Source organism: Frieseomelitta varia, unplaced genomic scaffold, assembly GCF_011392965.1.
Source record: "Frieseomelitta varia isolate USP_RPSP 00005682 unplaced genomic scaffold, Fvar_1.2 scaffold_483, whole genome shotgun sequence".
Lineage (NCBI taxonomy): Eukaryota > Metazoa > Arthropoda > Insecta > Hymenoptera > Apidae > Frieseomelitta > Frieseomelitta varia.
The window spans coordinates 18479-43070 of NW_025110238.1; the positions used below are offsets into that span (position 1 = coordinate 18479).

The 24592-nt window shown below is 51.0% G+C and overlaps 1 long non-coding RNA gene across 1 annotated transcript; it reads right to left on the bottom strand.

The window, feature by feature from the left end:
* Positions 1 to 13826: 13826 nt before the first annotated feature.
* LOC122532928 lies at positions 13827 to 24171 on the bottom strand. Its single transcript, XR_006307606.1, has 3 exons — positions 21398 to 24171; positions 20952 to 21320; positions 13827 to 13999 (listed from the first exon to the last, which is right to left on the bottom strand). It is a non-coding gene; the product is annotated as an uncharacterized LOC122532928 (long non-coding RNA).
* Between the last annotated feature and the right edge of the window lie 421 nt (positions 24172 to 24592).

The following is a 24592-nucleotide window of genomic DNA, read 5'->3' on the forward strand; positions in this document are numbered from 1 at the left end:
CCTCTATTTCTGCTTCGGATTCAGCTACCTACTTCTCATTCAGAATCCCTACCTCCGGCGGGACGAACGAAAAATCTACTCTTCGCCGGTTACACTAGCCAATCTATCCGATGGAATACGATCGCGCGCGTCTCTCTCTCTCTCTCTCTCTCTCTCTCTCTTTCTCTTTCTCTTTCTCTGAAATCGCTGGCAAACCTCTAAACAATCGCAAGGCCACGCCACCCTCTCGCAAATTCCTTGCGAGATCGTATTTTATCGACGACGACGACGACGACGACGATGCAGAAACACGGTCGATGGGGGTGCGCGATTAAATCACGTGTCGGGAGATCGACCTTTCCCCCGCGGATCGTGGGGGAATCTCCGCGAAACGGGAATCGATCGAACGCGAAGAACGCTGTCAAAGATTCGACAGGGGAATCGAGCGCTTGCGGGGCGTGGAGTTCCTTCCTCGCAAGGAGAATTTTACGATGCGGGGGCAGTGGCACGGGTCATCGCGCGGTAAAAACAATCCTCTCCGCGCCACGACATCAATAACATTAGTCTAAGTAATGTAATTGGTCGGCTTCCCCGTGCGCGTCCGCCAACCGCTCGTGCTGCCGTGCAATCCTCACCCCCCGTATTGCGACCCGGCCTCGCCTAATCCAATTTTACGCTATCGAGGTCGAAAAAACCAAGTGAAATGAAAGCGGGCGGGATCGAATATCCAAGGATCGGCCTGACGCAATCGCGGCGACACGGTTCTTCGTGTTAATCCTCGAGAACGTCGACGTAACGACGACGATGCTAGGAACGCGGCTGCATTAAACAGATTACATCGATCCACGACGTTTTCACGTTTTCATCTCGCGAACGAGATGACACTCTTTCGAGTACGACGCGTCACGAGGCGCACCTGCGCGAAGAAGGATAGCGGCTGCGGTCCGGAACGCGCCACGATGAAAGTTGTTGAGAAGCCAGCGGGCTCGGTGTCGTTCGTTCTCGTTGCTGGCGATTGAACCGCGCGAATTTCAAGACACCGCGAGCGAAGCCTCCGCGACCCAGCGTTGTCTCTTTTAATCGACGTGAGTCGCAAGAGATGCACGCGACGTGGAGGAAGAAACGACGAGAGAGCGAGATAGGTGAAGCTGCGTGGACAATGGAGGAATATCGAGGTGGAAAATGGAGGTGAAACGAGCGGAAAAGGAGGAAGGGCGAACGAAGGCGCGCGTGAGAGTTGGGATTGGTAACACCGGCTGGCAAAAGGGAACTCGAAGAGAGAAGAAAGGGAAACCACGGGGGAGAGAGAGCGTTTAATTCATTACGGACATTAAAAAAGTAAATTGCCCCGTGTCTAGGAGGGGGAAAAGGGGGAAAAAAAAAAAGGAAGAAAGGAGGCAAGATGATCGCCGCGGCGAACAGCGGACATTCAGCCACGAAAATATTTAATTAAATTCACGACCGCAAGATACGCCTGTTTCGTTTGCGCTCGCTCAAGCGTACGCCCGAAAACCGAAAGTAATTATCTCGGTCTTTCCGTACGACCGGCCACGTCTCTTTTTCCCTGAAAAGAACGGGAATCCGCCGCGTCGATGGATCGCTCCTCCGATATCGCGCAAAAAGATAGAGGAGAAAGAAAAGCGGAAGGAGGAGGAGGAGGAGGAGGAGGTGGAGTACGGGGTGGAAAAGAAGCGAGTGGCACCGCCAACCACTCGGCCGGGCTTTTGGCCCGCTACGAACCGATCCGAACGCTCAGGATCTCTATCCGTTAATACTTTTTCCATCTGCGCCGTGGTTCGTCGCCGTCAGCCGCGGTCAGCTTGTGCACGCTAGAAAAGGCAGAACGTTTCGAGCGAATTAGGCGCATGACTTGCGTCTTTCATCTTTCGCCGACGCGTCCGGACGTCGACGTTGCAGTTCACTTGGCCGTCTTCGAAATCACGCCGGAATCACGCGTTTCTGCATCGATCGGCAATGACGTATCCATCCGACGCGTCCAAGGATCGATCGTGATGCAGAAAACGCGTGACACCACGCGGCATGTTCCAATCTCCTTCCCCCTCCCTATCCCGCGTAGGCAACCGCGATCCGATCCGCGATCAACGAATTAATTATCGTCGCCAGCGGAACAGTCCTCTATTTACGTTACATTATTTGCCACCGTACATACGACGCGTTATACCTATCCCCGGCAAATACACGGCTGAGCGAACAATATGTTATTACGAACAAGCCTTGTAATCGACCCCTTATATCATCTCCTCCCTCCCCCCTCCCCCCTCCCCGCACGCGCCACGCAATCTCATTACCGGAGATGCACTTTCCGTATTAATACCATAAGGAATTAACTTTCGAGATGTTGCGGGATCGAGATGTCTCGCGAAACGAAGGGTACGATTATATACCGATATAATGCGTATTACGGGGATGAGCGTGAACGATGAGTAATCGAGAAACAGCTTCGAGTGTGCGTGTTAGGGCATCCGTGACGAGCGAGCAACGATTTACACGGCGGGCGAGTCACGTGGAGCGTTTGACCGTGTATAGTGACATTTACAAGCACAGACAAGGAGAGTCGTCTCTTCGCGGTGCGAGCTTTTTATCACGTTTACCGAGTACAAGCCTAAAATTTACATGTTGCTGGTGTAACGTTTTGTCGAGAGACAAAAGGTATTTCCAATGACCTCTGTCGCGTTATTCGCGCTACACCTGGCTCATTATCCGATTCGACGTCTTTATACGTTTTTCAACAATTGCGAGCGGCGATTTCAAACGGAGCGAACAATTGCACCTCTGGCCGCGGGGAAATCGTTTCAAGCGTACCGCGGTATAATCGCTAATTTTCTCTGCAGCTACGAATAATTCGTCCGTCACGCCGCGTGTCGGTGAATTTAATGGATTCCATCGATTTGTTAGCGCGGCACGTCGCAACGACGAATAGATTCGACCGATCAACCCCTCGTGTCACACGTGCGGGAGAGACGAATACAGGCAAAAAGAGAGAGAGTGAGAGAGAGAGAGAGAGAGAGATTGTGCACGCGCGCGTAGTAACTCGTCGTAGCAAACGTTTGTCATCGGTATATTCGCTCGTTCGATGCGAAAAATACGTTGGTACCGGAGTCTCGGCAGGCTGTACCAAAATGCATTTTTCCATAGAGCAATCAGGCCGGGCGCAGAGAGAACGACGGATGGAAGAAAAACAACCGCGACGATCGCGCAATTTAGAGTAAACTTAATTGGGAAGCGTCGTTCGATTGGACAGGGAACAAATCAGACCGCTAATCGAACTCGATGCAACGGATATTAAGGATTCGAAAACGGGTGCTTCAACCATTCCAGATAATTCCATCGACCTTATCCGAAATCGTCGTGCGCGTCGATCGATGAAAATGAAAATTGTTCGAAAATGAAATAAACAGACGCGACGTGGCGCGACAACGACGACGACGACGATCAGCTGGTAGAGGAAAAAATATGCCCGTGTTCGATATAAAGCCGATATCAAGCGGATATTCGGTGGATCAAGACCGCGTATCCGATAAGCCGAGGTCCCCGAAGGTGGCATCGAACTCTACGATTGGCGTATCCGCTGCAGCATCGCCATGGTGGTGCCTTCTTTCCTGGTGGTGGTATGGGAATGCAACGCGGGATCACCGGCTGACAGGTTCCTAATGGAACCCATAAACAGCGTGCGAAGCACGTTATGTTTTCCAAATGAAATCCCGAAAATTGGTTTTGAGAGTCGACGCCGCGGCTGGCTCTCTCTCTCTCTCTCTCTCTCTCTCTCTTTCTCTCTCTCTGCGTTGCTCGCTCGTTCTTTCTTTCGTTCGCTCGCTCGCTCGCTCGCTCGTTCGGCCACCCGCGCCGCGCCTCCTGGCAATCCGCAACCCGATGCGGTCTGGCCCATGGAACGCGTGTAACGCGTCCCGTGTATCGGCCACCCCGGCCAACGCAACGTAATAAATAGTTTATCGCGGATCGACAGCGCCATTACTAATGTCTTTTATCAAACGGCCGATTCCATATTTCCGATTACCGGCGGGGAGGGTAGGGAGGGTGGGAGGGAAATTACTTGGCCAGTGGTCGCGTGCGCGCCGAATCATTAAACACCGTCCAGCCTTTCGAAAAGCATCGCGTTTAAATACAGGTCGGGGGCTATTAATGACAATAAAAGCCCGCTGATTTCGCGTAAGATTAATTAAACGTTCTCGCGTATATAGGTGCGCGCGGTAATAGTGTTTCGCTGATCGTTCGCGCTCGTTTCCAACGCGCTCGACACAGAACCCAGCAACCGCACCAGCCACTCTCGCTTCGTCTTTTACCCTCTCTGTTTTCTCTCTCTCTCTCTCTCTTTCTGCTGCTGCTGCTGCTGCTGCTCTCTGTTTCGCGCTCGCTCTTCCGCTTTCTAGTTTCTCTCTGTTATATTCGTGGCGAAATTTCGGAAAAGGGTCGCTCCGCTCGGTGTAATTACTCGGTTTTCTTCTAATTAGCGAGGCGAATGCGCGCCGCTTAGAGACAGAGACGCGCGACCGTTTGCGAGGACGCTCGGCGCGACGCTAATTCCAGGATAATTGGCCGCCGGTCCACGCGAAATTTATGACCGGGTAATTGGTAAAAACGGGTGTTTTCCAGCGTAAGCGCGGACCGACGAACGAGCGCGTGAAAGGGATGGAATATAGGTAATCGGCGATGCGACTTAACGTCGTTAGAAATCAGAAGTCTGCGTCTGTGTATAAACATACGTGTACACACGTCTGTGTGTACGTGCGCGCGCGCGTGGAAACATTAATTTATCGTCACGAGGCAAACGGGTATAGCCAATCGATAATTATAATAACAAGGGAGCGGCTACGCGGAAAACAACCAATTGGCCGTTTAATATTTGTCTAGAAATCGGCGTTCGATCGGGCCAACTGCTCGACAAGAATCGGCCGTTCGTTAACGCTCTGTCGACGGAGAGAAACGGGGCAACGAAGAGAGACAAAGAGTGGGAATGAAACCGAGGGAGGGAGGGATAGGTTGGGAGCGAGAGGGAGTAACCGCGTTACACATAGAGAAGGGAGGAGAAGAGAATCGTCTCGCTAGGGATTTAATTCGTTTCAGCTGTTGGAAACGATTTCGTTTAAAAACGGTTCGGAGTGGTGATTTTTCAACCGGCCGGGGCGAAATTTCGCGAAACGTCAACGTGAAGCATCATCATCGTGCGCCGCGCGAAAGGGCCGCGGCGCGAAAGAAATCTCGCTTTGTCCGTTGGAATGACATTGCGTAATTACTCGGTTATCTCTCGCCGTTTAATTTAATTCCCCGTCCAATGACGTGTCTACTTTAATTACAAGCACCACTCGTACGTGCCCGATTAATATTCATCCTCCAATACTCTAATAACGTACTACTGTAATATCGTGCCAACCGTAATGCCGTGAATGTAATAATAGCCCGATTATCGTCATTTACACAGAAATAATTATTCCTCTCGTAGAAGCCGCGCCGGTTAGGTACCGGGGGTACAATGATCGAAACGGCGAAAATGCTCACTGGCCGCGATGAAGCGGAAACGTAGCGAAAAAGAAGCTGTTCGGCGCCAAAGCCGAATCCGCGAGATATCGAGCATCGATATCGACTCGATCGAGATTATCACGCATTGGATATTAAGCAATGCGCTTAATACACACACACACACACACACGGCCGACGACTCGTAAAGAACACGTGTCCCGAACAAGAGGAAAAATTATCATCAACCGCGCCGCGGTGTGGTAAAGCGTGTCCCTTTAATGAAAATATTCACTTTGTGCCGGCGATGCACGCGATAACCGGCTATGCATTACAGAAATTGTCAATTAAATTTCATTTTCCATCGCCTACTTGGCCCGTACAGAGGGACCGCGCGATATTAAAAACCTGGCTGGGCTCTTGCTTTGTAAAAATCACCTTACGTAGTCGAGCATCGCGCCACACGAGAGTCTGCTGCTCTGCACACGTATATATGTATATATATCTTGCTTGTGCAAGCTGACGCGTTTCGATGGCCGGTTGAAATTCGAACGAAAGAGAGAGAGAGAGAGAGAGAGAAAGAAATCATGAGAGAGAACAGCTTTAACGACGATTCCCCGTGACGAACTCGTTTCGTTCCATGGGAACGCGTCGAGCAAACGCTTCTGCCGCGTCAGTGTCGCGCCCAATAATTTTATTAATTGTCCAATTACGGCGTGCTGATAGACGCGTGTGGTGGCCGCAATAAACGTTTCCTCGGTGTTGTCGAATTCTCCGTAAATTTCAATATTTCGTGCCGGGCGAAACACAGCGGAGGAGTGGCTCGTTCCTCGCGGGGCAAGCAAAATGCATTAAAGAATCCCGCCGCGGATCCTGGTGAACTTTCTCATCGAACTCCGTAACTAACGGGCCGCGAAAGATTACCCCGGAGAAGATTGGCCGTATTTACGCGGTAAAATGGATACGCGGGTGGGAAGCAGGCAGTCAGGCAGGCAAGGAGGGATCTGCTAGCCGCTATTCGATCAAGATCCTATACCTCGGAAAGCCTCGCGAAATTATATTTGATTCTAATCTAACAAATGGGACGGGAATGCAATCTATTTATTTACACTCGGCTCCAACGAACCACGGTGATAGTATTGTCGTGCCTTTTCTCTTTCTATCTCTGCCTCTATTCTCTCTGGCTCGTTGAACCTCATCGATTTCGCTTCACGGTGACGCTTCAACTCCGAAAACGCGGAAACTTTCGCTCGACGCCGGTTCTCTACCTGAAGAGAATCGCGTGTGAACGAACGAAGAATCGCGAAGCAGGAGGTGGAGAGGAAACGAGAAAAGGAATGGACGCGTTCATCGAAAGTTAATGAAAGAATCGAAGAAGAGGGAAGAAGGACAGATAGGGAAAACGAACGAGTGCTGAGTACAAAGCGCGGACGGTTTTGTACGCAGACGCGAGAGGAAGCGCGCGGTACAATTCGTTCGGATGTTTTCGAACATCGGTGTGCTCCATTCTTCTCGAGCCGGCTCGCTCGATAAACGAACGAAGGGACAATTGTTTGGCGGCGGAAAAGACAGCTGGTCGAGTCGGCCACAGAGACACGACGCGCTGGGACGAAGTGGCTATTTTCCGGCGACTGCTCACCGATTAAAAATCGAATCCCACCCCACCCCCCTCACCAAGGTGCGGCAGGGACTACCATTTGAATCTACGATCCGTTCGCGACGCGAAATACTCGATATCTTTCGTTTCTTCTGTACGTGTCCAGAGTGTCTCTTTACGCGAGAAACAAACCCGTGTACGCGTGTATCTATGCACGTGTGTATGCACGACGTACGTGCATATACAGGTCTCGGGTCGAGCATGCAACAGGATTTGTTGCAAGTTGTACAAAGAGTTTCGAGAACGAGTATAGGGTGAAGGTAGACGCCACACGTACGTATATATGTATACAAACACCGGGGTATATTTATTCGCGAGTGGATGTATCGTGCGCGTAGACGCGATCAAATGCAAAATCGGAATTGAACGCGCACTTAAGGACACTGAAGGAACGATGCTGTGATTATTAATGGGCATCGAATAATGAGAATAATGCCCCGGACAAGCGCAAGGGATCTCTGTTGTCAGCTAATCCAGCATGGCTGCTCACTGTCCGATCTATTATTGGAGATCACGTTAATCTTGGTAATGCGATATTATTGCGGTGAACGGTCGTATCGTGACACCGGTATAATCGTCGGAGCCTCTCTGTGCGCGGTGGAGGACTCCGCACAGTACAGAAATCCGAGACATCGACCCAGCGCAGGAAACGAGAACAGAGACGAGGGCATTAATTACCGGCAGATCAAGACGATCCAGGTTGCTCCAGTAACGTTCTTACACGCTCACCTTTTGTCTGGCTGCTCCAAGAATTAGATCGACTCGAAAACGTTGATCGATCGGCTCGATTATATATGGCAAACGTCACCAACTGAATGGAGGTGTGAGGGAAGGAAGCGAGAAGTGAAAGGAAGAGAGAGAGAGAGAGAGAGACTCGTTCAAAAGCAAAATTGGAATTTCAGTCTTGGAGCGGAGAAACGACACTGCATCCAGCCGAAACGGCGCCAGAAGAAGATTAATAACCTTGAAAATTCATCCATCCGCGAATACGTGGCACGATAATAGGGAGTTACCGGGGCGCGCGTTGCGTTGCATAATTAATCGAGAATCCGATATCCAATTGATAACTACGCCCTACGTTCCTTTGTTTCGTTAGCGGAGGCGTCACTTCCAGGCAACCGATCCAATACTTTTATTGATAAATGAACCGACAGTGTGATTTCTCGGGGAGTCGGTTACCGTGGAAAGACAGAAAGAGAGAGAGAGAGAGAGAGAGAGAGGGAGAGGGAGAAAAGAAAGGAAGAAGCACACGAGAAAGGGGGAGGGAAGTGCGAGGGAAGAGAACGTCAGTCGATAGACTACGCTGGCCGATGGACGATAGCCATTGTGTGCAAGTGGCTTTCGACGTTTCGAGAGAAGGACAGCCCGAGCTACCGGATTAAGGAAAGGAGAAGGAAGGTTATAAACACGTATTACGAACTCATTAGTAGATCCATTAGGAACGGAGCTAAACACATCCACGTCACGCCATTATCGCGGCAGCGAGCTCTAATTAGACCGCTCATTATGTCGCGTTTAAATATTTCCTTACATCGATGCCTATTCCCGTATCTTCGCCGTGTGTGTTGGTTCCCTCGTTACGCTCGCGAGGTCCGTTTGCTCTCCGGTGCCTCCAACTTCTATGTACGTACGCCGGCGGCGTGGCGCGGCGCGGCGCGGCGCGGCGGCAACGCCAGTTCTCGTTGTGCAATTAATTCCACCAATTTACTAGAAAATTTATCGTGGCCACGGTGCCACGGGGAAAGTGGCCTTCCGTGCAAAGTCGCGACTGATTTGGAATAATTAATCGCAAACAACGTTGGCTCGATCGCGCTCATAATCCGCATATTGCGCGCGTTCGAACGTAATTTGCGATTGATAAATGTCACGATGACTGACGAGCTCGTTTAAATAATAGGAAATTAAAACCGGGGGAACGCGACAGCCGGCATGTGTCCAATGGGTTTCATAACGGAGGCCAATAGCGACCCCGGTTTCCCACCTGTACTCGTCGGCTGCACGTACACGCGGAATTGTATACGTATCGGCCGAATAGTTCACACGAACATCGGCCGTGAACCGGTCGCGATAGAGAGGAACGTTTGATTAGCATATCGCAACATCGACATCGATCGCGCGCAATCGAAACGCGCTCGTTTCTTCCGATGCGCAGAGCTGCCGCGCTGTTTTTTGCGCTACTAATCGAGCGCTACGATCGAGGTTTGTTCGAGGAGGGATTCGACGATTCGAAAGACGCCCGGAATGATCGCCGCGCCTTGCCGAAGATTCGAAAACGGAGAGAAAGATAGGTTCCCGGGGCGGAACGAGCGAAAAAGAGGAAACGATCGACCGACCGATGCGATGGTAAGAGGGTAAACGGTTATAGAGGTGGGAGGGAGGGAGGGAGGGAGGGAGGGGGGCGGGAAAGAACGGCCGTGAAGTAAATAGAATCCTGGCCGTTCTGCCGTAAAATTGTATGTGAAATTGTGCGATGTGTCTTGCGAATTGAATCGCCGGAAACGACATTGATTTTATTGCTTGTTTTCAGTGCTGTATACCTCGTTCCGTTCTCTTTTTTTGCCTTCGACCTGAAACCGCCCTTCCCCTTCCCGTCCAGTGCTTCCACCGTCGTCTCTGCCTTCTTATTTCCACCGTTCGCCGTTTAAACCGCCCGCTGACGCACTTTCCATTCGTTTCTCCACTCTGCATTGTTCGGGCGTCGAGCGACATGCACCTTTACCGTACGGACGTATCGCCTGAAACTCAGCGATCGACGAGAATGATGGGGAAAAGAGAGGGAGAAAGAGTGAATCTCTCGCAAGAAAGAAATCACAGAAATCGTAAACGCACGAGTGATCTTTAATACAACGAATCATCATCGGCCGGAAACTTTTTTCATCGGTGAATCGAGGGGACTGGACTGCGGTGACCGAGTGCGCGACGACGAGGTCGCGCCTTTGACGACCGGGGACAAAAAGTACCGTGAAAAATCACGGCTACCGGCCAGGATTAATTGGGCTTATTAACGCGAACGAAAGAACCAGGCCGTGTTATATGCCAGGGAGAAAATTCCAATATCAGCGCTCCCCCTCCCCCTCCCTTCATTCCCCCGCGCTCGCCAACATTTTTGTAGATACAGGACAGGGATTCGAGCGCGAGGTAAAAGAGGATCGAAGCAGGGTCAGCAGCCGTCCGCAGGTTCCGCCCATAATTTGTTTTCAATGATTTACCACGGGCTAATTGCAGAATGCAGCGAGCGGTAATATCGCTTTGCAGCGTTACGTCCGGGAGCTAGCTATACTTTAGTTTGCAATTTAAACTTTACTTCCTCCGGAATTGATTAGCTTTTAGTAATTAAGCAAGCAACGCCTTGGACCACCCCTACCCCTCGACGATCCACTCTCACCCACCCCACCAACCTATGTTATATCCACCACCTTCAACCCTGCCTCTTCTCCTTCTTCGCCTCCTAGCCTCCTAGTTTTCCCTCTTCTCTCGCTTCTGCTCTCCGTCGTCGTCGCCGCCGCCGTCGTCGTCGTTGTCGTTGTCGTTGTCGTTGTCGTTGTAGGCGACGAACACACACCGGTTCGGTTTCGTCGTGCTGCGCCTGCGTTCGAGCACGCGCGCGCTCCGCTCGTACAATTGCATACACGCACCCATACAACAAACCGTACGCACCCACTTACGCGTATACACGCGAGCCCACCCAAACTTCCTCTGCCTTCAACCCTCTGCGCCCGTCTCTTTCTCTCTCTCTTTCTCTCTCTCTCTCTCTCAACCCCTCTCGACCTCCCTCTTCCTTCTGTCGTCCTCTTTTGCTCTTTCCTCCACCACGGCTTCTCCCGTGGTCTCTCCGTCTCTCTTCCTCGCAGCCCTTTCCACCTTTTCTCTCTCTCTCTCTCTCTCTCTCTCTCTCTCTCTCTCTCTCTCGATCTCACCGCATTGCACGGGTGGATTTTAATCAACGCTTTACGAGTGTGAGACAGAGGAAGTTAAGCCGAGGAGAAGCCCGAAGAGCGGTGGATGCGCGCGTGTACGTATACACGCTGCCACGCTGGTGTTCCCCCGTCCGATATATATATGCACATATATATTTATATATATATATACATACACACACACACACACACACACACACATACATATATCATATGTATTTTTTTTTTTTTTTTTCTTTTTGACGCGCGAAAACGTAACCCCAACCTCGAAGCCTCGCGTGTGTTTTCCGTTGAATCGAGTGCGAAGCAATTTCGGCAAGGAATGCGTTTCCCTCGATACCGCGCTATACGGGGTATAGCTTGCCCAGACGGGACAAGCTCAACCAATTTCAACTTCCATTATACACCCTTACCCGATTCCGTGGACGTATTTCCAAAGTATGCAAAGCGACTGATCTGGATTTCCATGGTAATCTCGACGCTTTACGCTTTCCCTATCATCCACCTACCTCCTTATCTTGTCGTTCGCTGCTATAACGTTCGATTCGCTTTTTGCAACCGACAAATTTTGCGTTGTCGTTGCGTTATTCCGCACCCCTGCTCGCGTTTCTCGCCCCTCTCGAGTTTCGTTCTGTCGTTCGTTCGTTAGATCGAAACGGTTTGTCAATATTTCGGAAGAAATTCACGGAACGCGAATGCAGCCTGGCAGCCAGGTCGTCGAGGTTGTAGTTACGATCGAAGCGTTTCCCGACTCCGGCGGTCGGGTCTCGCAGGCTTCGGAAGTTCGCGCTGGTGCACCACGTGCCGGAGCGCGGCCGACGAATTTAAAAAACGCAATTTACGGACAATAGAATAGCGGTCGGAGTTCGGTGACCTTGTCGACGCGGAGGACAGTCGGCCTATGTAGAACAAGGACTACGTCAGGCCGCGATCCTATCGGAGGCGTGGGGTTGAAACGATGGAAAAGCGGTATTCTCGCGAGCCGAATTACCGTTCCTCGATATTCCCTCGTTCCACCCTCGCGCTAGCACGCCCTCGACATCGTAAAAATGTTGTTTTTTAATTTAGGAGACGCCGCGAGGTTAATATACGGCTTTAATTCCAGGATTTCATTTAGGGGTTAGTCGCCTCGGCGTTTCGCGAGTGCGAAACCACCACCGCCGGTGGTGGGGAGGGGAGAGAGGTTTAAGAAAAGAGAATCACGGAAAGGGTATCAGATGCAGAAAGGACGAAAGGCGGGAGGCGTATGCTCGAAAGACTAGCCAGCCTGCCCGCACTCGTTACACGGACGTTGAACAAACACTCGCGATAAAACAAGAGATCGTTCGATTTCCTCTTTCCGAAGGGACACTCGACCAACTCTTGAGAGATGGACGATTCTCTTTTACCGAGAGGAAAATTCCTCCTCCCCCCGCCCCGATTGATTTCCCGTCGAAACCGCGGCCGGCAAACCACGATGCTCTAATTGTTTGAAGCAACGTCGAATTTCCATCGGTTAATCGAGTGATCGTAATCGTCGAAGAAATTGGTCTCGGGTCGGCAAACGTTAACGCGACCTTCCAGCCACCCTTCTCGGGCCAAGTTCGGCGGGAACGGCGGTCGGTCGCGCTAAGGCAATTAAAGCTCCACCCAATTAATGCCTCAGCGAACGCGGCGGGGGTTGGTGGCGAGCGTTGCGAGGGCCGTTCTTCTCCTCTCTCTCCCCCTCCCAACTCTCCTATAAACTCAGTCAGCCTCTCTCTTCGTCTCTCATTCTTTCCCTCTCCGTCTCGCAAACAACGCCTTCTTGCCTGGCAGACGCCGCGCGGAAATTTCATTCGGCCATTGAAACGTAAATGTACGCCGCAGCGAGCATTTCATTCGGCCGTTGAATACTATGGATTGTCCGATAATGCTCGATTTATACCGAGGCCGGATTCAAAAGGACGACGTTTATATTGTGTAATGCGGCGAACCCGCTCATAACCGCGCCACGGATTTATTTCGCGGAACGACGAGTCGAAAACGCGCGGCCCGGTACGCTCCATTCCGCTTCGAGTTGTTGCAGCACGGCGCGTCTCAATGGCGCGACGCAGCGAGCGTGGCCAGCGAAAGAGAGGTACAAAAAGAGAAGAAAAAAAAAACAAAAGAAAAAGAAGGAAATGCTGGTCGAGTAAGAACGTGCTTCGTGGAATGTGCACGTGAAACGTAACCAATGGAACCTCGTGACTCGACGTTCTGTCGCAGAGGTCGCAACGAAAACAGAAACATAATTTGTTGATAATACCGATAAGGTCGTGCTGTACTTGGAATCGCGGGATTACTTGGGAATAACATTCGAACGGGAAGGGAAAAACAGAAAAAAAAAAAAAAGAAAACATCGCAACACGAAGGTTGAAAACGCAAAACGATTTACAGATCGGGACGTCCCTCTATTCTAAATGGATCAACGCGACAAGTAGAAAATAACCAGCGCGGCTGTCGCGATGAAAAAGTCCGCTCCTCCTAACGTTAATTAAAACGTCCCGCATCGGAACCGGCATCAGCGGCCACGCTCAACATCGCGAGCACCGAAGTATCGACACACTCGCGAATGTCCGCGTCGATTCCGACGTTCTGGCCACGCGCGCACCGCTGTAATAAGATCTATCAATCGTTCGTTTCGAATCGTCGCGTTGTGAATCGATTGAAAACCGTATATCCGCTCGTGGAACGTGTGGCTCGCTCGTTTGAGACCCGCGTGTGCCGACTGTGCACGCTGTTCATTCGCAAAAGAGTGTCGTTTATCAGTTACTCACCGATCGATGAACTGCAGGATCCGTGAAAATCCTCGGATGGCACGGTCGTGGTAGTAGCTTCCTCGATCCTCCGCGCGTACGTTGACACTCATGAAACACACTCGATGAACGGAGACGGAGAGCGAGCACGAGCAGTCGAAGTCGGCAGTTGAGAGCGTGGAAAACGGAGCGAGGATCTGATTGGGTAGAAAAAAACAAAGAAAACGTGCGGAAAGAGTGAAGAACGGCAACGGTAAGGAAGAAGAACGACGGAGAAGGGATTAAGAAGGGAGAGAGACGCTTCTCTCTTGTATCCAACACTTATCGTTCGAGTCACTTGTCGCGCGATATCGATCGATCGAGCGTACGCGTGCCGCGGAGTCTCGTGCGGTGGATAGCCGCGGCAGGAAAGTAATTCAATTCATTAGCGGGTACGCGAGCGTCTCGTGCACGCTCGTGACGCGTTATTAATAGCACAGGACGCGGTTGTGTGCCGCCGGTGTGCGCCGCCGCGGTCTGAAGATTCAGAGGATCGTGCTGCAGCAACGCGTATCAGGCGCGTGTGTAAAACGGTGGCAGAAGCAACGGAGGAGAGCGCTGGGGCTGCCGGTTAGTCCGCAACGGCAGCTCACTTCGGAATGAAGAGGAACGCGACGGTACGCGAGGGTACGCGAGGGTACGCGAGGCGACGCGAGACCGCCAACCACTCGGCGCACTCTCGGCTAGTCTTTGCTCGGCACACTCGTCCGGCGTCTCCTTGCTTCTCGTCCTGCGGCCGCCACTCGTCGCTCTATACTGCGACGTCATTTGGCACGTCACGCGTGGCCGTGCGCAGACGCGGTTGCCCGAGCGGCGCGTGTCGCGTGAACCTTCTCCCGCACCGCACACCACGCTCTGTGTACAGTATACGCTATACACGCATCTAGTACACGCGCTTTGTACACCGGTCATCTTTATCAATCGGGGAGTCACGACCGCCACTGCCACCGCCAACGCCACCGCCGCCGCCGCCGTCGCCGCCGCTGGCTGGCACGATTTCTTCGTTACACCGGCGGATATTGTCTGGGAGGATTTAACGATAAGGCAGGAAGCGACAAGATCTCGGAACGGGGTTGAAAGGAACGGTCGGGGGAAGGTCGGAAGGATTAACGATCTTGTTTTTATGCAAGAGTTCGAGGGGTAGTTAAGGGAAATACAGAATTAAGAAAGTTAATCGTGCCTGTAACGACGTTTACGGACCTGTGTAAAAGAACCCTGCCTGGGCTTTTTTTGCATCGCGTGTATATTTCCAAAGGAAGGTTCGGTCTTGACGCGATCGAGAAAAAGAAAAACTCCATCGCGAGATAGAGTTTCTCATTAAGCCCTTTCGGCTTAATTCCTTTGTTCCCTTCAACCGGTAGTTAAATTCGGTTCGAGACGCGGAGGAAAAAGAGGGGACGATCGTGGAGCGCTCGTTTCGATGGTGGGAGCGAATTAGATGACGTCGCGATTACCCAGTGACGAACGAAAATATCCCAATCGGCTGGACGGTGCGCCGGAACTACGATAATTACTGCTAATGTAAATGTTCGTTAATGGGCGTTATTAAATGCAACGCGGTAAAATAGTCACCGGCGGCTTCACGGCCGTACAAGCTGCACCCACACCCGCTAACCGGACCAATTATATTAATTAAATGAACATTATAATTAGCTAATTAAATCAAAAGCATTTCGGCGAGGCGGACGCGCACGTCCAACACGTACCAGCCCGTAATACGTACGAACGCGTTCTCCACGAGTCGCACTCTGTGTAAGTGTATGTGTGCGCGTGTATGCGCGCACGCGCGCGCTCGCGTTAAAGGCTTCACAATGACATTGGTAAGCGGTATTGTCCGGCTAGATTTTCCATGATTTTACAGGCTCGAGCATTTCAGCCCCGGTTGAGATTACGCGATAATCAAATTCGCTCGTGGCAAACAAAATGACAGAATGCCCGACCGTATTGTTAACCACGGTGCATCGCATTAGGAGTTTAACGTTGTCGAGCGATCGGCGCGGCATCGGCGCGGCATCGGCGCGGCATCGGCGCGGCGTGCCTAGCGCCGCGGGCACGATTGAAATTTTCCTCGTTTCGCCTGCAAACCGATATCGCGGCGGCCGTGCCGGGTGGAGGGGCAGGGGGTGGGAGAGGGTGCGAACAACGAACCGAACGGGAGTACCCGGGGGGGAGGGGAGGGGGGAGGGGTTGGCTAGATTATTCGACGGATTTTTTAATCGAATTCCTCGCGAGAGGTATCAACGTTTCCGAAAGAAAAACCGGGTCAATTAAAATTAATGGATAGCGTAATTAGAAAACTCGTTACGGAAGCTCGTGCGGGCGTGCGCGAGATACGCTCCAATCCAATCAAGGAAACGAGTTCCTTTTCTCGTCTTTAAAAAACTATTAAAATCTCTGTTGGCTGAACGATCCGCGCAAAAACAAACTCCTTCGCCCTGCCTATCCTGCCCAACCTCCCACCCCCTCCCCTCCTGCTTTCTCCGTTCCTCTCCTCTCGTCCTTCTACCGTGATCCTATTCGATCCTATGCCGGAGACGTTAACGCGTTTTCGTTCTATCCCGTTAACCGATCCCATTTAGCCGCGAAGACGCGAAATCGAAAGAGTAAGAGAAAAAGAATATCGGGGAGAGCGTGAGGGTGTGGGCGCCGGGCGGGGGTGAGTATTTCGGCGCGTTCGTTGCCGGCGTGCCGAGACATCGGCAACGAGCGAGGGAAGAGGTTCAATTATTTTAACGAACATCGCCAGGGAAACGTCTCGATCGCGTGATCCCTAATCGCAAATAATCGTAAGCCAAAGCTGTTGCTGCGGTCCCTGATACGCGTGTACATTTCCCCGTCGAGGCCTTCGTCCCGTGTGTTGTACGTACGTGCGCCACCGTGTGTATACACGCGCACGGGAAGCTTTGCAGGCCAGCCGGTTACAGTGACTCTCGAAAAGCAGCTCGTGTCATTAGTATGTTAATTGGTAACGGTCTGCCTACCTACCCGGCTGGCTGCCACATCGAGTCTCGTATACACCGCGTGTTTATACGTTAAGATGTTTAATAGCTTCTGTAATTATACTGTCCCTCAAAGGGTTAATTGTCCCATAAACCCATGAATACGTTAACGAGCGCGCGGCGTACCTCGCGAACATCGCCAAAGAACAAGGAGCCGCCAGGCGAGGTGGCGAGGGAACAGGGGCGGAGAAAGCCAGGGTAAGCGAGGGATCGACGAAACTCGAACGCGCGCGCGCGCGCGCACACACACGCACACACACACACACACACACAGAGCTGTCGCGAGCGAGGCACGCGGTGAGAACGAAGAGAGGGAAGGAGAGAAGGGTGGTAGATCGCGTCGTAGTACAGATTTCTCTGCGAGATTCTCTGAATGAGAGAGAAAGGTGAAAAGCGCCGAAAGTGTTAGACTTTGGGGGCACGTAACCATGCGCGAGTCGGAAGATCGAGCGAACGGTCGTTCTCGCAATTTCGAAGACACCGTTCGCTACTTTCGAAAGGAATTCAACGAGAAAAGGGTTGATCTTTCTTCTCCTCCACTTAATGCAAACCGGCATCGGAATTTCCAGGGAAATGGAAGTGTTGAGAAAGGAAACGACAGGAAGAGAGGGAGTGCATTGTCACTCTGTTATAATTAAGAAGATAGACTTTAAATCCAGATGCAAAGCGAGGAGCGAGTGAGACGAGGAGAGAGAGAGAGAGAGAGAGAGAGAGAGAGAGAAAGAAAGGAGTCGTTGCGGGCTAAACGAGTGGTAAAAGGCTGGCCTGCAAGATGTAGAAGGGGGCACGACGGGACAGAGGAAAAGAGAGAAAGAGAGAGAGAGAGACTCGGATGGAAATTAATTCATTACCCTAATGCGTTGAGCGAGAGAATGGGCCGACAGTTGAAGCGTCGAGTGCCAAGTATTTCGCGAAAGATGGATGTCTCGTTTTCATTCCGAAAATTAACACTCTCCCGTTACTTGCCAACCACCCAACAATTTTTTTTCTTTCCTTCACGCCCTGACCCACCTTGCTTAAATTCCACTTACCTCCGCTACCGCCTCTGTCTGTTCCGGGGTTCATTCTCTCGTCACGCGACCCATTCCACCCTTCTTTATTTACCGGTTCGCAGGCAGTGCGTTCTCGTCGCGTGTCGTTGTCGTCAGGCCCGTTACTCTCGACACTGATGCTCCACGTCGATTTACGCGTAAAAATTAACAACGTCCCATCGCTGCGACTCGCGTATCGCAAGACGTCCGAAAATTTCCCCCGGCCTTCGTGTTTAATCGATAAAACATCTCGACTCGAAGCAACCGCGAATCCAGGAAGAATTTCAATTCGAGTGAAGGCGAAAGGCCTTGTGGCAGGTGTTTTCTAAATAGCCTGCGAAAGATTTGCTTGGGATATGCTACGAATCGGTTCGAGATAAACGTCATCGATGGATGAGGAACCGAGAGGCGGCGCCGAAACGGGCAACGATAATAATCCCGTTCCGCCGGCGAACAACCAATCTCCTTTTCCATTTAACATACATCGCTAATAATATCTGACTGGCGAAATCGAACTCTATCTGGTATACTCTCTCTTTCTCTCTCTCTCTCTCTCTCTCTCTCTCTCCTTTTCGCGCCTGCACACGCTCCTTTTCTTTCGCTTCTTCATTCGATGGATCTTTCGACGAGCCTGTAGAGAAAGAACGGAACTGTAATCCGGCTGTCAAGCGATTCCGGCGGACAGGTTGAACGCGCGGATGTGTCACAAAGTCGTCCTAAGACTACCATTGATACCAATTTAAAGCGAATATCGGCCGCGTTCCCGCGGATATACCATTATCGACTTCCAAATCGAAGTGATTTGGACAAGCTTTTGCCCGATCCGCAGCCTCGCCGACCGTTCAAACAGCCGTCACGGGCACGTGTAATTAAATTTAACGCGCTACCCCCTGACCTTCCCCGTGACCCACATACTCCGCCGCCATCCCCATCCAACTTGTTTCTTTTCCACTATTTCCGTTTTACCACTTTGCCCAGTCGACCTACTTCCCTCCGCTGTAGTTTCGCGGGGAATCGGATACGTAGTACGTATGTAAATCCTCGAGCGATGTCTAGCCGCGGTCGACTCTCCGCGAGGCTCGGATTTCGACAATCGAGAATGGAAACGCGTGGGTCGTGCGTCGAAACGCTATTAAAATCGCGCCTCGTGAATATCACGTCGTTTGTCGGTCAACGGTGGAATTAGCGCGAGCGATAGACGAATACGCGTTGATGTGGAGGTGCTTCGAGGAGTTTCAAACGCCGTGCGAAAAGAAATAAAAACAAGACGGCGAAACATATTATGGTCTCTCTCTCTCTCTCTCAGTAGAAATGGCCAAGAGTTACTGGTTTCGCGGGATAGCAGTTACAGACATCGGGTATACCCGTAAAGCAATTAAAGGCTGAATTGCGCATTTGTTGGAATTTAAATGCAGCAGTTAAGGAAAATGACTCGGTTTGCGCGCACGGTGTAATTTATTCGTTCGAAAAGGCGCCAAACTAGTTTCGTCGTTTCGCGTTCGCCGTCTAACCTAACGACGATTCGAAAGAGAGAGAGAGAGAGAGAGAGAGAGAGAGAGAGAGAGAAAGGAGAACGGGTCGATCGTATGATCGAGTCGAACGATAATACGAGCGAACGAGCATCGATTCGTGTTTACATTTTTAAAATTCGTCGGACGGTCTGTCGGAAGGAAAGGGCACGCCGTGCCCTCGTCGTCGCTCGTTGGTGATTGCTGATGCCTTCTTCACGGCCCCCGATGTAATTTTCTGAATGACTGCGTAATTAAAACTCTAATTTCCTGCGCTTAATTGACCGGAGTCTTGGTTCCCTTCTTGCTTGCTTTCTCTCGCTCCTTACCTCGCCATCACGACTGCTCGCGCGCCAGTCACTCTCACCTCCTGTCGTCCCTTGCTCAATCTCGTAAAGCGAAGGAACGAACGAAGAAGACGGCCAGCTATTCTTCGCGCCTTTAACGCGAAAACTTTTTGCGCGTCACGCTTGCGAGGTGACGGTGTTAATCGAAAAAAAATTTACGAATTCGTTTTCGAATTCTGCAATCTCCGATCCTTCCGTTTTCCCCTTCCCCCTTCCCCCTTTTTCACGAATTCTCACCAAATTCTCAGATTCGTCGCTTTCTCTTCTTTTTTTTTTTTTTCTTTTTTTCTCCTTTGCGATGAAACCCGTTTGAACGAGAAACAAAAACGGTGGTCGAAAATATACAACCGCGGCACTGTTTGCGCCCAATTTTCACGACGCTCGGTCCGCGCCGCGCCGCTCGCGAGTGTCTGGATAATTACATCCGTCTCTGCTGGCCGGAGGCAATTATAATTGCCGACTCCTTTCGTAATTATAAGTTTCTGCGAGACTTGGCGTGGCGTGCCAGCATGCCAGCGTGCCAGCGTGCTCGCTGGTACAGAGAGAAGGCCGGCTGCTGAGGGTACGTGTGTTGCTGGCGGGCAAGGTCTGGCGGAAAGAGAGGAGAGAGAATCGGAGGACGAAAAGCGAAGGGGACGAGCGGCACGTTGCACGTGAAAACGTTAATTGGGGTGACCTGCTCAGAAACTAGTTACGGAAGGACTGCACTGACATTCCACGGGTCCCACGCGACATTGAATACATACAAACGCACCGATGCGACAACCTTGCATTTCCTTCGACTCGAGAATACGTTTCGCGAATATAAACAGGTATTTTGTATCGTCGAACGATTATTTCCTCGTGTCTCGTTCGTTTCTTTCTTTCTTTCTTTCTTTCTTTCTTTCTTTCTTTTCCTTCCTTCTTTTCCTTTCTTTTCTTCGTTCGAATTAATATCTCGTCACGAACGTTGAACTCGTTCGAAACGACGTTCTTCGTTCGAGTGAAAACGCACGGGAAACCCTTTAAGTGGGAAAGCTTCGTAACGAACAAATGGTATTGTGAGAACGGAGCATGAAATATGTAGTGTAGCGAGATGTTCCTGAGAACCACTGCGAAAAGACGGCAGTCGTAGAAGAAAGTGGAATTGCAAATAAAAAGTCGCAGAGGTAGCGCGTAAAGTATAAGGTAAACCAAAGTAAAAGGAGTGACTAGATGGTAGAGGATAGAAATGGATGTTACTTACTTAGACTTCGGTGCATTTCTATCCTTCCCGTTTCCTCCCTTGTCGCCCTCCGCCGTGTTGCTCATACGATTCCTCTGGTTTACTCCTACGCTTTCTCCTCGTCACGTCATTCCTCTTCATCACTCTTCTCTTCTCTATACAGCTTTCTTGCAGCTTCCACACAGCTCTTTCACTTTCTCTCTCTCTCTCTATCTCTCTCTCTTTTCCTCCTTTTTACTGCACTTTCTCTTTCATTTTTCTGCTTTATCGCCTTCCTTGTCATCCTCTCCGCTTTAATCTACTTTATAATCTTCCCTCTCTGACCTCCGTTCCTCTTTCTTTACAATCCTGTCCCAATTCCTCTGGCTCGTTTTCCATCTCCGTTTGTTCCTAAAAACATGACAGTTGCTGAAAATATGACAAAGTCCCCGCACACACATTGAACGATAGCTTTTCACGTTTCTCACGCTGAAAGAGTCTTTCTTCTGGCTGCTGTCGCCTCTTCCTCTGCCGTGCAAGAGGCAAACCGCTATCCTATGTCCCGTAAAATCTTCTTCGAACCCTGACGCACGGCTTCCGCAGTTCTTTCCAACTCGTTCAGCCACCCCTAAAGGTGTCGGTGAGTTCATTTCAAAGGTGTCCGCCGAGAAACTTGCGGGACTACCAGATTTTCTCAAAGCTAATGATCTTCTTCGTTAGAGTAGCGACGCGCGTACAAAAGGCTCCAATTACGGTACCTAAGGAAAATTACGAAATAACGAGACCACCGTTCGACGCTCCCGGGCACACGGAATTTCGATCTTCCCCGTTAGACGCCAGCACATTGCGAACAGAACTTGGTATTACGAATAAGAAATAAGGCGGACGGACCACGAGCCACAACAGTCCTTCCATTTCATCGCGCGCGTCCTCCTCCCCCGATATATCGTTCCTCTCCGTGGCTCGATTTCTTTCTTTTCTCTTTCTTTCTTTCCTTTTCTTATTTTTTTTTTTTTTTTTTTTTACGTCGCACGCTTGCGAAACCTCGCCAGCTTTTTGACTACAATCGAAACTTTCGCCCGCCCGTGTCACCCACATACACACAGCTGCTTTTTAGCCCTCGCTCCCCCTCCCCCTCCCTCCTTTGTAACTACCTCTCTTTTTCGTGGACGCCGCGATGGAAACGGTGGCTTCGTGGCACGGAGAAGTTAATTATAAGCGATACCAATCTCTCGGGGTTGTTGGGCGGTTGGTAGAACTGGGAAGCCATGACAGCCAATTACCACCCCGTGCCGACCCTCGCGCACGAGCCACCGTTCTCTTCCTCCGTCTCTTGCCCCTCTTTCACCCTCCCTCCCCCCCTCTCTCTCTCCATCCTCCTTTCATTCACGTTCTCCTTCTTTTTCTCCCCTTTCGTTCCTCCACACCTCTCCGTTCCTCCTTTTCCTTCACTCAAAACTTTCTCTCCCATTCTCTCCTTCCCTATCTTCCCTACATCCGCTTCACACGAACGCCACGCACACGGTCGCGGTCACGGACGTGGACGCGCGCGCGTCCGCGCCAACGCGTACACACTTACACGTGCTCTCTCCCGCCAGTATAGGAAATTAAAAGACTAGGCGATGATTGCGCGCGGCCTGGCCTGGCCTTTCCACCACCTTCCCTCCTCTCCTCATCACCCTCCCCAACCGACGAACCACCCCACGTCCTAGGGCCTCCTTTCTGCAATCTACCGTGCCGGCTCGGCTACCATAGGAGAGAAAAGAGAGAAGGCATTCGTTCTGCTTAGCGAAAATTACAGAATTGGTCGGGAAAAGTGATTGGGATTGGCCCTTTTACCGCATTTCTCCGTGCCTCGTTTCGCCTCGTTAAAGCACCCGAAACGGACACCCTGTTTAACCCTCCTCCTAGACTGACTCGTCTGACTCGCTTACGCTCTCCGGAAAGACGGATTTCGATTGTACGTACATACGTCTTGGACGTGGACGCGTGCCCTCTCGTGTTAATCGTGTACCATCGTCCGAAAATAAAAACTTCGCCCACTCCCCGAAATCTTGTGCCATCGGGACGATTGTTCAGAAACCCGTGACAGACTGGCAGACATCCTTGTTGTTCGAGAAGAAAATAAAAAAAAGAAAAGAGAGAGAGGGAGAGAAAGAGAAAAAAACAAAATGAATGTTTCACCGTTGTTCGCGCCCGGCAAACGTTACGTTCAACAAACAGAGCGAATCGAAACTGGTGGTGCGTCCGTGTCGGAGAGCCTGCGTCGTCCGTGCCGCGGATCGGTTCCATCCATTAGAGGCTTATGTCAACCGACAATAGGGATTAACCTTTGGGAGAATGCAGCGAGAAAGCGGCAACGGCTGCCATGACAGCCATCGTACCGGGTGTCGTTTTTAAGCCGCTTCCGCGCGACGGCTTGTTTACTGTTCCTGTGAGAAACTCCGGACTCCGACTCGCAGGTTGCTCGAGGAAAACTGCAACCAGTTGAAACCAGGGGCGAGTCCGTAGTCGTCGATTGAACATGTTTCAGGTCAGTTTGACTTATCGTACTTGCGACGTGCATTTGCGTTTCGATCTTACTCGAGACCTGGTTTAACGAAGAATTATCATCGAATCGAACTAAACCGACTTTTCTATTCAACTTTCTGCGTTTGATAAATCCTCGCTACTGCGATAATATCCACCAGAGCAGAACGTTACAGTTATAATTTTGTTACGATTAAAATAAAATGGAACGCAGTTAGCTACGTTGACTTGCACAATTTCCATTTTGCAACTCTTCACTCCGCAATGTTTCAACCGTCACGTACGAAATGGTAATCGTACGAAGAATAATACATAACCGAAAGCATTACTGCTGACGGTTCCACAGGAAGTCATCCTCAGAGGGCGAACGACAGAGAGAGCGGGGAATCCTGTGCCCGACGACCGTTGCTCGATATCCATAAAGTGAAACGCACAGTTACGACTTAGCGCGGTTGGCAGGCTTAGCTTGTTCGCCAATTAGGTTGAGTTAATTATAACCGATGGTTATCAGCCGGTTAACTCCGACACGCCATTACCTCACTTTGCCTCCGAGCGCGCACCGTCTAACCCCTCTCGCGTCGTCGTCTGAACCTTGGCACTCTCTCTCTCTCTCTCTCTCTCTCTCTCTGTGTGTGAGTGTCACTTTGACGCGCGTCTCGCGCATCTCCGAGAGCCACCCCTCGACGATCGGGCATGCTAATTTCTTAAACTCTGCGATTCGTAAAGGCGCGTACACACCTGCGACAAAGTGTCGTAATGAAAGCTTGTCGAGGAACTTGGAGGGCCGTGCCCGAGGTCTCGTCTCTGTTTGTACGAAAACTTGCGACCTCTTGGCGCGACATCAAAGCAACGAGTCACGGACGCCCCAGCGAACGAATCTTGAACGAGTGTACACCGGCGTTTGATAGCTTGTTTTTCTAACCATCGTAAGTAAGCGTGCGCTGGACGCTTGAAAAACTTTCCCAGATATGACAGATCGCCAACTGTATTTTCAATTCTCAAAAGTTCAAAGAATTAATCCAAGCTCCTTCGAGCTGACGCTCGTGTATTATGTATCTGCCAAATTCCTGTATCGTCTAGACATAAACCTAACGAGCGAAAATGGCGAGACAACGCGGCGGAATTTCGTCGGGCGCGTTTCGGGCAATGTCAAA